The sequence below is a fragment of the Tupaia chinensis genome, unplaced genomic scaffold (assembly GCF_000334495.1).
Source record: "Tupaia chinensis unplaced genomic scaffold, TupChi_1.0 Scaffold143836_1, whole genome shotgun sequence".
Classification (NCBI taxonomy): domain Eukaryota; kingdom Metazoa; phylum Chordata; class Mammalia; order Scandentia; family Tupaiidae; genus Tupaia; species Tupaia belangeri.
Genome location: NW_006203686.1, coordinates 45633 through 59536, shown reverse-complemented (window position 1 = coordinate 59536; position 13904 = coordinate 45633).

The following is a 13904-nucleotide window of genomic DNA, read 5'->3' as shown; positions in this document are numbered from 1 at the left end:
TGGTGGCTGTTCTTTGAGTTTGAATGAATCCCTCAGTGACACAATGAGCAAAGCCCCTGTCAACCTGTGTTGGAAACATTGTGAAATTAGGTTGGGAAATACCTAAGCTTCTCTGTACAGTTAGAAAAATCCTGCACTGGGAGAAGAGTGCATCCATGAACCAAAACCTTAAACATGTGCAATTGGCTGAAGGGCCAGATGGCAAGTGGGCAGGGCAGGGCAATGTTATCAGAGGCTGGGGAGAAGGCAATCATGCTAGTTTGTAAGCAGGAATAAAACATGACAGGGAAGTCCATACACTGAGAGATTTTAATGGCTTGCAAAGGAAATAGTTTCTCAACTCTTAATCAGCAAACAATAAAATTAAAAATGAATGTTGTAGCAAAGGCTAATTAAAACTCAGTCTTGCAGCAAAGAGGACTGAGGAGAGTAGTAAAAAAGAAGTCATAGCACAGACCCTAACACCAGAAGAACAACAGAATTTGGAGGTATTTATGTAGAGAGGCACAACACTGGATGGGTAAGGTATGTAAAAGAAAACGTCAGAAAAAAATTTAAATATTAAAAAGGCAATAGGGTACATAAAATTTACATTGCAGGAAACCTGGGAAGGGAGTCTGAAATATTACCCTGTCATAAAATTCACACATATTTCTGTACTAGCCCAGGATTTGCTGCTAACGACATTTTGTTTTCAGAATGTTGGGAGTTCCAGAATTATGAATAAGAGCCATCAACACTGGGGACCCACAGATGGAGTAATAGTTGTGTTGTTGGACTCCTGTGTTGTCTACTGTAGTTCAAATCCCTGACCTGGTGGCTTAAAGCTCACACCAAGTGTGTGTGCATATGTGCCCAAAATTCCTAGAGGGGAGTGGAGGAGAAGGGATTGTGGTATGGCCATCCCCTCTGGGGAGTGATTTCTCACTTTCTGTCTCTCTGGTGAACACATGTGCCCTGCATTCTATGGCCAAAACTGAAAGGATAAAGGATACAGAAGCATAGAAAGTAGTTATAGATACTGGATACAATGTGGGAAGAAGGTGGCAGAAGAAGGTGTGGGAAGAAGGTGGGAAGAATGTCTAAGGAAAGACATTTAAAAAATCTCTCTAAAAAATTAAATAAAAATAAAAGACTTGACACTGTGCTCTCAGCAAAACAGGGCTAAGATATGGGAATAGGAAGAGCCTATGGCATAAATACAAAGCCCCACACATTTTAGGAATCCAGACAGATGCAGGGACATAGCAAGAACTCAGTCTCTCCTGACACAGTGTATGTCTGAGCCTAGAACTAGCAAGAGGGAGGCCTGGGGTAAGAATTACAATTGCACAGTTCTCAGAGAGAGCATGACTCCTCTATGAAAAAAAGTACAGCACCTTCATTTTAGCTAAATTGTGCCCTTAGGATGTCCAACCGTGTCTTTTCAGTTCTTGAAACAGACTGAGCTGAATCATTCACAGTATTTGAGGGCAGGAATGAGTTAATGAAAAGTGAGGAGAACTGGGAATGGAGATTATCTCTTCCAGAGCCCTAAAGGAATAAAAGGTGAACATCCCTTATCCAAAAATGCTTGGGGTCAGAAGTGTTTTGAATTTCATTTCTGTTTTGTTTTGTTTCATCCTGAGGTTTTAGAATACTTGCATATACATAATGAGAATATTTTGGGCATGGGACCCAAGTTGAAAGATGAAATTTATTTATGTTTTATATGCATTTTACATACATAGCCTGAAGGAAATTTTACACAGTAATTTTAACAATCTTGTGCATGAAACAAAGTTTATGCACATTCAACCATCAAAAGATAAAGGTGTTGAGACCAGGAGATGGAGTAACGGTTACATGGCTAGACTACTACATGACTGACCATGTTTCTTTTTTCTTTTTTTGGAGAGATTTTTGCTATAGGGTGTGTGCGCTCACCAGATAGACAGAGAGAGAGACAGAGAGACAGAAAGCGAGAAATCACCCCCCAGGGGGGATGACCATGCCGCAATCCCTTCTCCTCCATTCTCCTCTCAGGATCTTGGGCACGCACGCACACGCGCCCGGCGTGAGTTTTAAGCCACCGGGTCCGGGACTCGAACTGCTGTCGATCATATGGGAGTCCAGCGACATAGCCATTATGCTAACTGCTGGTCCCCAGACTGACCATGTTTCAAGTCCCAGACCTGGCAGCTTGACACTCACACTGGGTGTGTGTGCATGTGCTGGCATGCCCGAAATTCTGAGAGGAGAATGGAGAAGGGATTGCAGTGTGACCGTTCCTCCGTGGGGGGGGTGAGGTGGGGATGATTTCTCACTTTCTGTCTCAGTCTCTCTGGTGCGTCCACATACCCTATAGCATAAATCTCTTTTTCTCTTAAAAAAAAAGGAAGCAAAGGAGTTACCCTCTTAGCCATCCACATAAATAGATAGCTAGTCTATGGCCTTGGTAGTCACCATCATTTCTGATACTGAATTTGCTTCTGTATGGAGAACTAATACTTTTTTTACAATATTCATACTTACACAGTTAACTGTACCAAAATATGATATAGTATTCACACAGGTTTCCTTGGAGACACTGAATAAACTATGCTGTGCTCCTGTGGTTTTTCACCGCACCCTGTTGCACAGTGTTAGGTATGGAATTTTCCACTTGTGGTGTCATGTCTATACTCAAAAAGTTTCAGATTTTAAAGTAATTTGGGTTTTATATTGTGGGGTTAGGGATGTTCAACCTGTATGTCACTGGAAGGTTGAATAACATTGCCTCCAGGAGAAGAACTCCTAACACTCAAGGCAATGCTGCCTTTCAGTGGAACACTAAGACTTCAATAAATGTCAGGAAGCACCCAACCAAGCACCCAGTCACTTCAGGAAGCCCATTATCCAGGTAAAAAATAACTTAAAATTAAAAAGTAATTGTTACATAGAATTGAAACATTTATCAATGGACTTTTTGCACTCTTTTTACAATAAAATATATTGGTCTATCTTGAACTTTGGATAGATATTTTATTCATGCATGAATTTATAACATTAGTCATTGATCATCTGGAAAATAATGCCTGTGTATCTTTCAAGTAATTACAGGTTTCATCATAGAATATTAAAATTCAGATGCACAGATACACACATACATGTGAACATTCATTTCTGAAAAAAAAATAGTATTAGGAAGTTATCAACTCTCACTGGATGATAGAAATTTTCCGAAATTCTATTTTTTTCCAAGTTCCAATTTTGTCTTCAATAAATACTGTTTTCCTTTTGCCAAATATTAAAGTTTGAATAGCCACAGTTTGTCTTTCAGAAGTTATTTCAAGTAAAAATTATGCTCCATAAAAAGGCAACTAGTTTATCTCACAGGTCAAATAATTGTACAATTCTTGGGAACAATAATAATACCATGTATGATGTAGTAGTCTTTATGCTTGTTTCCCATGTCTTTGTGCAGAATATTAAAAAGACTATGCAAGGATTGATATTCAATGACATTAGAATTATTACTCTTTCTTCGAGAATGTTTTTAAGTGAATCTAGCTTTTTCATATGTGTGTGAGACAGTGAATGATATAATGATTTCTGTACAGTTTGGAGTCATCACTCTGAAACATCATTGTTTAAGACAAGTAACATCTTAGTGTTATTTTGAAAAGTGGTTTGACCTTGCAAACACAGTAGTGCCTTCAAGACCTCCAAGAACCACAACCCATACTTTAAAGAATCACCAGGAAGAAGCCATCTCACTCCCTCTCCCACCCAATAGCAAAGTAGAGAAGTGAAATAACACAGAAGCTTCTTCCTCTCTCCAGACCACTGTGATAAGTGTAAGGTGTGATGAGAATTCCACTTCATGAGATAAAACAGAGAGTGGGTTTCTGCTATATTGTGGTTACTGCCAGCCTCAGGGATGTTGTCTTCATCATCTGGCCTGCTGCCCTAGGTTCAGTTCATGGTGTGAGAAGACAAAAAGAAAAAGAACTAGGACTTAGCTTCTTGGTAAGAGGCATATACCCAGGAAAATAGAACAGAAGGAACAGATGTGTGTGTGTGTGTGTGTGTGTGTGTGTGTGTGTGTGTGTCTTGGAGGAGTGATGGAATAGAATGGCAACCTCGCATGATTTTTGAATTTCAAGCATATTTCAAATTAGAAGTTCCCAAATAGAAAGAACATTTTATTTATATTTAAAATAAATACATTAAAACTAGCAATTAAAAATTGTCAGTAGAATACTGGACTAAAAGGAAAACATAGATACTTATAGGCATTCAAATGATCATTTACCTCCTGGATTGAAAGGAAAACTGATGGTATTCAGTTTTAATTTCCTCATTGAGGGAAAACACTCCAGAAAATGCTCTAACCCACAACAAATGACTCAAAATAGGCATTTTAAAAAGAGATAAAACAAATGGAGAAGAAAACAGAGTGACAAATGAAACTTTCTATATAGTTAATAGGTAAAAGTGGGCTTGGAATTTCGTACTATCAGTCTAAGCAAAACTGGTTGACATGGAATATTCATATAGCAAGGGGCAAAAATAATAAACTACGATACATGCCACAAAATCATTTCAGAAATCATTTAGGTGTGTTAGGTGAGCTATATAGCAAGGAGAAAGGATAGTGTTCTTTTAAGGCTAAAAGCTCTTAAATGAGATAAAAGATGATTTTGTGTAGTGATGAAGGACAATTTGCTTAAAAGACACATTTTTCATAAGACTGTAAACACCAAACCACTTAGCATTCCAAACATAAAACTCAATCTATTAGACATGCAGGGGGAACTTGATAAAATAGAGTTATATTCAGAGAGTGTAATATATCTTTTTTAACATTAGAAAGGACTACTAGAAATAAATAAATGAGAACATATAGGAACCAAATACTGTAATAAACTATATTCTGACATAAATATCTGATTTTGCATTTTATGAATATTGAACATCCGTAATTTATTGGTATCTGAGGAATATTTACAAAATCGATCATGCACTAGGTTATAAGGAAAGCCTTAAAGTTTTTTTAAAAAGTACATATTTCAGAGGCTGTAACCATTGCCATAAATTTAATAAACTTAGAAATAAATGATAAAAATGTGAAATAAAAATTTGAACTACTTTAAAGTAAGAAACACTCTCATCTATAATGTTAAACTCTTGAATCCAAAAGGAAATACTCCTGAACACGTAATGTTTAGGGAAGTCAATGCAAAAGCATATAGTTAATGAAAGGCTAATGAACCACTCACTTGAAAAGGTTTTATGTGCCTTTATATTTAAAATGGGCCAAAAATTATCGAAGCAAATTCTCTTCTATAAGCCAGTTTTGCATCCCTAACAAATAAGCCCAGTATCTCTGTGACTTAAAATATCAAAAATTCAGGGCCTGCTCTATTGCTTAGTGATTAAGGTAGCCAGATTCCACATAGCCAACCATGGTTCAAATCCTGGTGCCAGTAAGTTGAGAAACATACTATGTGTTTGTGCATGCATACCCCAAGTCTCAATGGGATGGTCAAATGAAGGACGAATTGTGGCATTAAAGGGGGAGGATGCTTTGTCCCTCTTGTTCTCAATGTCTCTGTGTCTCTTTCTGGAGAATGTGCATGGCCTTTGGTGATTGAAACGATGTAGAAAAAAAATGTTCTTGCTTAGGTTATATGAAGGCTGCATTGACTATGGCTCTTCACCAGGAGAAAGGGGCTGAGGTCTGGGACTTAAGTTGCAACACAGCAACTGTGTATTAAGAGGCTGAGAGAGAAGCCACAGCCACACAGATGTATTTAAAGGATTATTTATTTATTTATTTATTTTGTGCGTATCTACTCAAATATCATTGGCTGAACAAATCACATGGCTAGGCCTGTTGATGTGGTCAGTGACATACATATTACTTATGAAGAGGTACTAAAATTTACAGAACAAAGATAGAGATACATAATACTACCACTGGAAGGAACAGAATGGGTCGAACAAGAAACTAGTCTTTAATTACATTAACTTTCTAATCTTACATTAAAACTTAAATTATACCAAAATTAACTGTGGGAGAATTCATTAAAAAATGAAAGTTAAGATTAATATAAAAATATACTACATTAAGAATAAAAAGGGAGCCATCCCTGTGGTACAGTGGTTAAGTTCTCTGCCAAGAGAATTGGATCCCATATGGCCAACAGTGGTTCAAACTGTGGCTTCGTCTTGAAAAACAGGCTGGGTGTGTGTGCACATGCCCCGAATTATGATGTGATGATGAAATGGAGAAGAAAGAATCACAACATGACGTGCCTTGCTGTGAGAGAGTGAGAGAGAGGTCACTGGGCCAGTCAGAGGCATGGTGGCCAAGGCCACTGGATCCCACTTGGCTGATTGCACAGTTTGATTGCAGGACTGAGCAGCTTGAGAAATGTGCCAGGTGCATGTCCATGTCCCAAATTCTGTGAAAATGAAGGAGAAAAGATTGCAGGGTGGCCATCCCCATAGACGGGTGATTTTTGAATTTTCCCTCTCTCTCTGTCTCTCTCTAGTGAGCACATGTGTACTTGATCAAAATTACAAAAAAGAAAAAAAGAAAAAAAAAGAAAAGTGGGAGTGAAGTTTTGCTACATGCAATCCTCCCACAGTCTCCCAGCTGGCCAGGACAATGCATACGCTCAAACACCCTGAGTGTGTTTGGTCGACCCAGTATCAGCAGCCAGGCCTCATATGTGGCTCCAGCATTGCACAGTAGCACCCCACTCACCACCTGCGCCACCATGGCTGGGCCTGCAGTGCATATTTAAAAGAGAAAATTAAGATAAGGAGATGCAGACATAAATGGTTGTTATCATTTTTGTAAAAGAGAAAATTTCAAAAAGTCTAAGTATTCATAAATTAGTTTTATCTGATGCACACAAATAGTGGGAAAAGATGTATATTATTGAAGGATTTGGGTTTTGTTGGTTACTATGAGGAAGGGAGAGAGGAAAGAACTAACAATAAAAACAACAAAGTCATTAGAAGAGATTAGGTCATAATCTTCTTTATTACATATAGGCTCGAATGCAGGCAGGTACAGGCTAGAGTTTATTCCAGTCTTCCTGTGCAGAGGTTAGCTCAGACTTCCTGGGTAAAATCTGGTCCTTATTTCATCACCCTCACCAAACACTTGAAGAAAACGAGATAACATTCCTCTGCTCAAATTCCCCTTATCTGCCCTCAGTCCTCTTAGCTGCCACATCAAACACATTCCATTCCTTTCACATCAATTCTATTGTGACAATGTGTACTGAGAGCCCACTACCCTAGAAAACCTACTAAGCACAGGGCATGGAATACTGAACAAAATAAACACGATTCCAGTCACCCCAGCACAATTCTTGGTATAAATGGATAGCAATTAAACGATTACTATAAATCATCAGGAAGTTTCTGAAAGTGCAAATGTGCAGTGTTACAGAAGTATGTGTGAGGGTTATAAAATCTCAATTTGAGTAGGTCGGTGAGGTTTTCTTAGAAGAGGGTGTATCCAATATGAAGTCTAAATGATAAATAGATGTATTCTAGAATTATCAAACATGACTCTATAAATATCACTCATAAACAAATAGCACACTTGAAGTGCTTCCCCTTTATCCTAGGATGAGAAACACACTAATTTCAAAGCATGAAAAATAATACACTCTAACAAAGTAGATTAAAGTGAAGCCAGGATTCTTACAGCATAGAAAGACCATAATGCTAAAGGATGACAAATGGAATTTCAAAGCCTTTGCCTTTCTCTTATTAGCAAAATCAAATAAAGTGCATCACAAAAAAAGAGAAGAAAATGAAAAAGTATGAATTCATTTACTAAGATGAAAGATATACAAATGGGAAAAAATTCAGTATGAAGTAGACATAAATAGTAACTATTAATGGTGAAAATCAGAATAGTTAACACTAAAACACTTTTGAATACCTTCATTATTTAACCAAACTCCAAGCCCTATAAAATACATGCATTATATGTTAGAAAAATCAAAATGCAATAGTATCATTTTATTCCAGACCAAAAGTTCTAAAAAGGCAATATTATGGCAAGGTAAATAATGTATTGTTAGCAGTTGCATAGATAGCCTTCTCTGTGCAATCTGGAAAAAGAAAAGAATTGTAAAATTATAAGTGTGCAAATAAAATAAGAGATCCTGCAAGAGGCCAGACCCATGGGGCTGAAACATAAACTCAAATTTTATAGAAGAAAACTTTTAATTTGGAGATGAAAGGATTTGATGAGGTAGAGAAGACTATCCTAAGCTATTCAATAATTACAGTGAATTTTTGAAATTCAGGGATGAGGAGAAAAGCTTACAAACAGCTAAGAAAATCCTAAGCTATTCAATAATTACAGTGAATTTTAGAAATTCAGGAATGAGGAGAAAATCTTACAAACAGCTAAGTAACAAGAACAGAAACTGATATACAACTATATGGACATATTAGCATAATAGGAAAAGCAATTATTATAGAATGCCTCAGTGTATGAGTTGTGTCCAGTTTGCCTCATGCTAAAGTTAATGAGCTTCATCTTTTCTCCATCCATCTCTCCTCATGCTTTTTGTCTTCAGAATTGAATGTAAAGAGATAGGCTATTTTACACAGCTGATAGATGCCATTTTATTTCATTCCTTGGCAGACAAGGAAGGAACATTGTAGGGGGAAGCAGAGAGTAATAGTTCTAACCAAGTAGTCCTTGACTTTTTAATTTAGCTTAACTCAGCCAGGAATTTCAGAATTTAGTTTCAGTTCTCCAAGATTCCTTTGATCTGAACTGTCACCTGAGGTTGTACCTGCCAGATTTGCTGGAGGTTGAGCTTAGGGGAAAGCAAAATAATAATATGCCCAGTAAGGGTCAAGATAAAATACTACATTTTCAAAATATTTTACATAATTCTTCACCTGGTTATTCATTCTGATGGTTATAAAAGAATAGCAAAAGGAAGTTGTCATCTTTGTGGGGTCTACAGTAACCAAAGTTTTACAATGAAGTGTGCAGCCCAGGTGGATGTGAGAAATGGAGAGCAGAAGTAATTTTGAATAAGATTTTGAGGTATTTCTTACATTATTCAACAAGACTAAATGTCTGGGGATGACAGTATGTGCGACATGTCCATTAAATGCCTTGACTACTGCTCCATTGTTAAGTAGATTTTCTGACAGACTACGCATAGTTTCAGGTGGCGTATGATCTGGAAAGCTGACAACATGGAAGAGTTAAGCTACGGGGAAAAGTCGGTCAAGAGCTGGATAAAATGAATAGAATGGCCAAACTGTAAGCGGAGCAGTGTCAATTACAGGACATCACCCTGAGTGGGACCAAAGGGGGTCAGAGATTTCAGCAGTCAGTTTTCCAGAACTGGGTAAGGACAGTGTCCCACATGATGTGGCCTCTCTGACCATCAAAGGGTCAACTCTTTGCAGGAGTCTCCAGTCTGTCACACAGTAGTGACTTTTGGATCAGAAACACAGGGCTCTTTTTTTACTTTTTGCCCGGTCTAGAATGGCGCTGTGTTGCTGCATCCAATGATAAGATGCATTTGGGACACAATTGTAGCAAGACAGGCAGCAGGCCTCAGTAGCAAGTCGGTTCCAGCTGGTCTCAGTGGAGAAGGGATTCATCTTTCCACACAGTGAAGACCTGTGGGAGACCCACACTGCTCCATCTAGATTCACAGTGCAGGATGTCAGGGGAGATTTTTAAACTGCTAGTCTATGGACTTCCACATGGAAGACCAGAACGCTGTGCCATTGAACATGGCCCAAGTGTTAGTGATATAACCTGCCATGTCTTTGGGAGTATTGGTCCAGGTGAGCACAAAGACTTGGAACTCACTCACTGTACTGACAGCTCTCAGCACTGTCAGTCTTTCATAACTGTCCTGTAGGCTGGATTATTGCTAGATGCAAATGATACATGCAGCTTTTGTCTTAATAGAGCCACCAGTAGACAGGCCCAGGCATTTAGAACAATCTCTAGAAAGTCAGTGTTCCGTGGTCCCTCAGTTTTGCTTCAGAAAAGTGGAATGAGGGATAAAGTTTTCTCAAAGAAGTAACTGCCACTTTCTCTTATAAAACTTAGATGGTACTAAGGCCAGATTGCCATGCTGTTGATTACAGCAAGGACTACTGGGCCCTTCCTTCATTAGTTGTTGGATGCTAATTGACACATGCCTAAATGGGCTCAGTGAGTCAGGAGTTCAGTTTTAACAAGCCAGGTTAACAGTTGCCTTAAAAGAAATGATGGGGACCAACAGATGGCATAATGGTTTTGTTGGAGGACTCTTACGTAGTAGATCACAATTTGAGTTCTGGACCCAACAGCTTAAAACTCACTTCAGGAACGTGTGCATGCGTGCCCAAAATCCTGAGAGGAGAATAGAAGAGAAGGGATTGTGGCATGGCCATCCCTGCTGGGGGGGTGATTTCTGTTTCTCTCTCTCTCTCTGTCTCTCTGGAGAGCTCATGTCCCCTATAGCAAAACTCTCCCTCTCTCTCTAAAAAAAATGAAAGAGAAAGAAAGAAAGGAAGGAAGGAAGAGAAAGAAAGAAAAAAAGAAAGAAAGAAAGAAAGAAAGAAAGAAAGAAAGAAAGAAAGAAAGAAAGAAAGAAAGAAAGAAAGAAAGAAAGAAAGAAAAGAAAGAAAGAGAAAGAAAGAGAGAAAGAAAGGGAGAAAGAAGAAAAAGAAAAAGAAATGGTGCACTTAGAGATGTGTCCAGCAGGTGGAACTATGGTACCTGGAAATGGTTTCTCTGAGTTTGGGCAGCAATTGCATCTTTTAATAATTACATCTTTCAGTTTCCTTTGGGATTCTGTACTGTTTCTGCTGCATCAATGTAGAGGGTCATAGCTCCCTCTCTCCGTGCTTACATGTGGCTTCTCCTGAATTTGGAGAATTCCTCCTTACTTTAATGAATGAGAAAGCCAGGGATGTAAACGACATGACAGTTATGCCTCCTGCAATAAAATATACAAAAATATGTACATTGTTCCTTCAGTCACCAACAAGACCCACTTGACTACTCTTTCTACTGAAGATTCTCATCAGTTCAATTTGAGCACATAGGCCTGAGTTGTGGCTACCGTGATATACTATCTTCTGGCTGAGGACTGGAGGAGTATAAGAACAGAGGGAGGACCTCAAAGGGAGGAGAATGAGAAGCAAGTGCTTTTTTTTTTTTTTTTTTTTTTTTATACTCTTTAGCTCCTTTCTCCTTAGCTCTGCATAGACCACCACTGTTTTGCCCTGCAATTCTTAATGCTGCTTCTACTTCCAACACTCTCTTCTCATGAGACCTAGGTAGGAAGATGACTTTGGATACCAAATTTAAATGGGAGTCTCTGCCTTTTAAAAGTTCCTGAGCACAGTGAGATGGAGTATATGGTTTTCAATGTTCCTTAGGAAACGGAAGAGCTTGGCTCGTTCAGATAGGCATTAGACCCCACTTTCAGGTAGATAGGGAAAGGGCCCTGAAAAGTCTTTATATTTTTTCTTTTTAATTAAGTGTTTTTCCTCTATGGTCTCATTAATGTACAATATTCAACCCTTTTACATACCTCTAAAGAATATATGACCCCTTCCTAATAAGGCAGGAGATAGGGATATTCAGTCACAGTGGCTGTTTTCACAGCCAAAAGCAGGCTGCAATGGGATTCAAAGCACCTGTAGCTAAGGGCAAGAGTTTCTATTTAGCAACTATATTCCAACAAGAAGTACAGAACACTATGGTCGGGTGACCCCATGAAGAATAGTGTAATAAATCACTCAGATTACCACGGAACTCTTTTCTAAATCTCACTTCCTTATCAGAAAGTGAGCCCATTGGCTAGATAAAACTCTTCTACTCAAACTCCTCTTTGGTAACCCATTTGGGACCCTTTCCTGCTTGGAAGCTCTGTTCTTATTTCTCTCTTTTAATAAACTCTGCTTTGAGCATTGACGGGACGGGGAGGGGGTGGTGTAATCTGTTGAAGATATTTTGATCAACGGGACTGAGGAGAATTGTTCACATATTGAAATGTTCACTTCATAAGCTAAACAATGTCATTGAATGTATATAGAAATGAATAAATAAATTAATTAATAATAAAAAAATAAATAAAATCTGCTTTGTTATCCCATCTCTGTATCTGTGTCTCAAAATCTTTGTGAGCATCAGAAAAGAACAACTACGGTGGTTGGGTCTGATCCCTCAGCACTCCCGTGTCATCCTGGTTCTTCTTAATACAGCTTAGATGGATGCAGGAGAGAGGCAGGAATCAGAAGGAACAGAAGGAGAGAGATCTGATGCCACAGCAATGTGGCTTTGCATTTACTTTGTATATAGAATATGACTGTTCACTTGATCTCTATCAAAAGAACTTCTAATGTAGTTTTTTCAGTCAAAACTCTATATTGAAAAGCATGTTCCTCATTGTTGACACCACTTACTCCATCTTTTGGGACTTCTCAGCTAAGCAACCACAGCTGTATAGCCTTGCAGCTGGGTATAATAATATCCCTTCCTTCTCCTTGACAAAGAGAGTGGGTAAAAACCAAGGAATCAATTGGAAAGACTTGTTTCAACCCTACCTCTACATGCAGGTTCATTAATAGGAAAGACATGGTTTTTACACCCCCCCTAACCCATAACTTGAACAAGAACATCTTCTTATATGACACATCCCAACCTGTGAGATTCTCATTCTTCTTCTAGAAAGTCATATGATGTAGTCCACACTGTTGCTAATAACAAAATATCCAGGGAATTTAAGAGAATAGAGGGTTGTTCAACTCATGGTTTAGAGGTCAAAGATCCAGAGGCCAATTCTGGTCAGAATCTTCCTGCTTACAGGACATTGCAAGTGTCACATGGCAATAAGATGACCTGAGAGCAGGTGAGTCTGTGTGCATGCGAGTCTACTCTGCTCTCATTACCTCTCTTGATAAATCTACCAGGAACCAATTGAGGGGCCCAATCTGATGTCTAGCTATTTTTCAAAGGTACCACCTTTCAATACCATGAGCATATTAAGATCTCCTCTTAATACTTTCACAGTACAACCAAATTTGAACACATGAATTACCGAAGACATGTTCAAACCGTAGCATCGTGTTTTTTCTTAGCATCCCTTCTTTGTCACCAAAGCTGGTATGAGCTGACAACTGAGCATACTACTGTTTCACAGCTGCTGGCATGGAGACAAAACAAAACAAAAAAAAACAAAGACCCTGTAAACTCAGCACAAGAAGCAAGATGAATGTTATATTTGCATTGTCTTTGCTTTCCCCTCGTGTCCTACAGTGACAACCAGGAGGGACTCAGTGAAGGATCCATGTAGAGTTTGTTGTGCTGAAGAGTAATACTAAGTTTGGAAAACCCACCTCTTTAAAAGCAGCCAGAAAATGAACTCATTCTTGGTCAACGCACCTATCAAAGCTGCTTGTTGCAGACTCAGCCACAGAAGTTTATAGGCAAAGTGTTCCACATCTGGTGTTCTTGGTAGAGGCTATGGTTCTAGCATGGCCTCCAAAAGTTAATGCGTTGAAAACTTGATTTTCAGTAGAACAGTATTAAGAAGTGGGACCTTGAACAGGTAATTAGGTTATGGAGTAGCAGACTGATGGATTAATGAGTCATTGCAGAATTGAGTAAGTTATCACAGGAGTGGCTTTGTCATAAGAGCAAGTTCACATTTGCCCTACCTTGGCATGTGACACTCTCTGCCATGTTATGATGCAGCAAGATAACCCTTTCCAGTACCAACCCCATGACCTTGGACATCCCAACCTCAAGAATCCAGAACTAGGGAGCCAGCAGTTGGCATAAGGGCTATGTCGCTGGACTCCCACGTAGTCGACCGTGGTTCGCATCCCGGACCCGGTGGCTTAAAACTCACACCGGGCGTGTGTGGCGG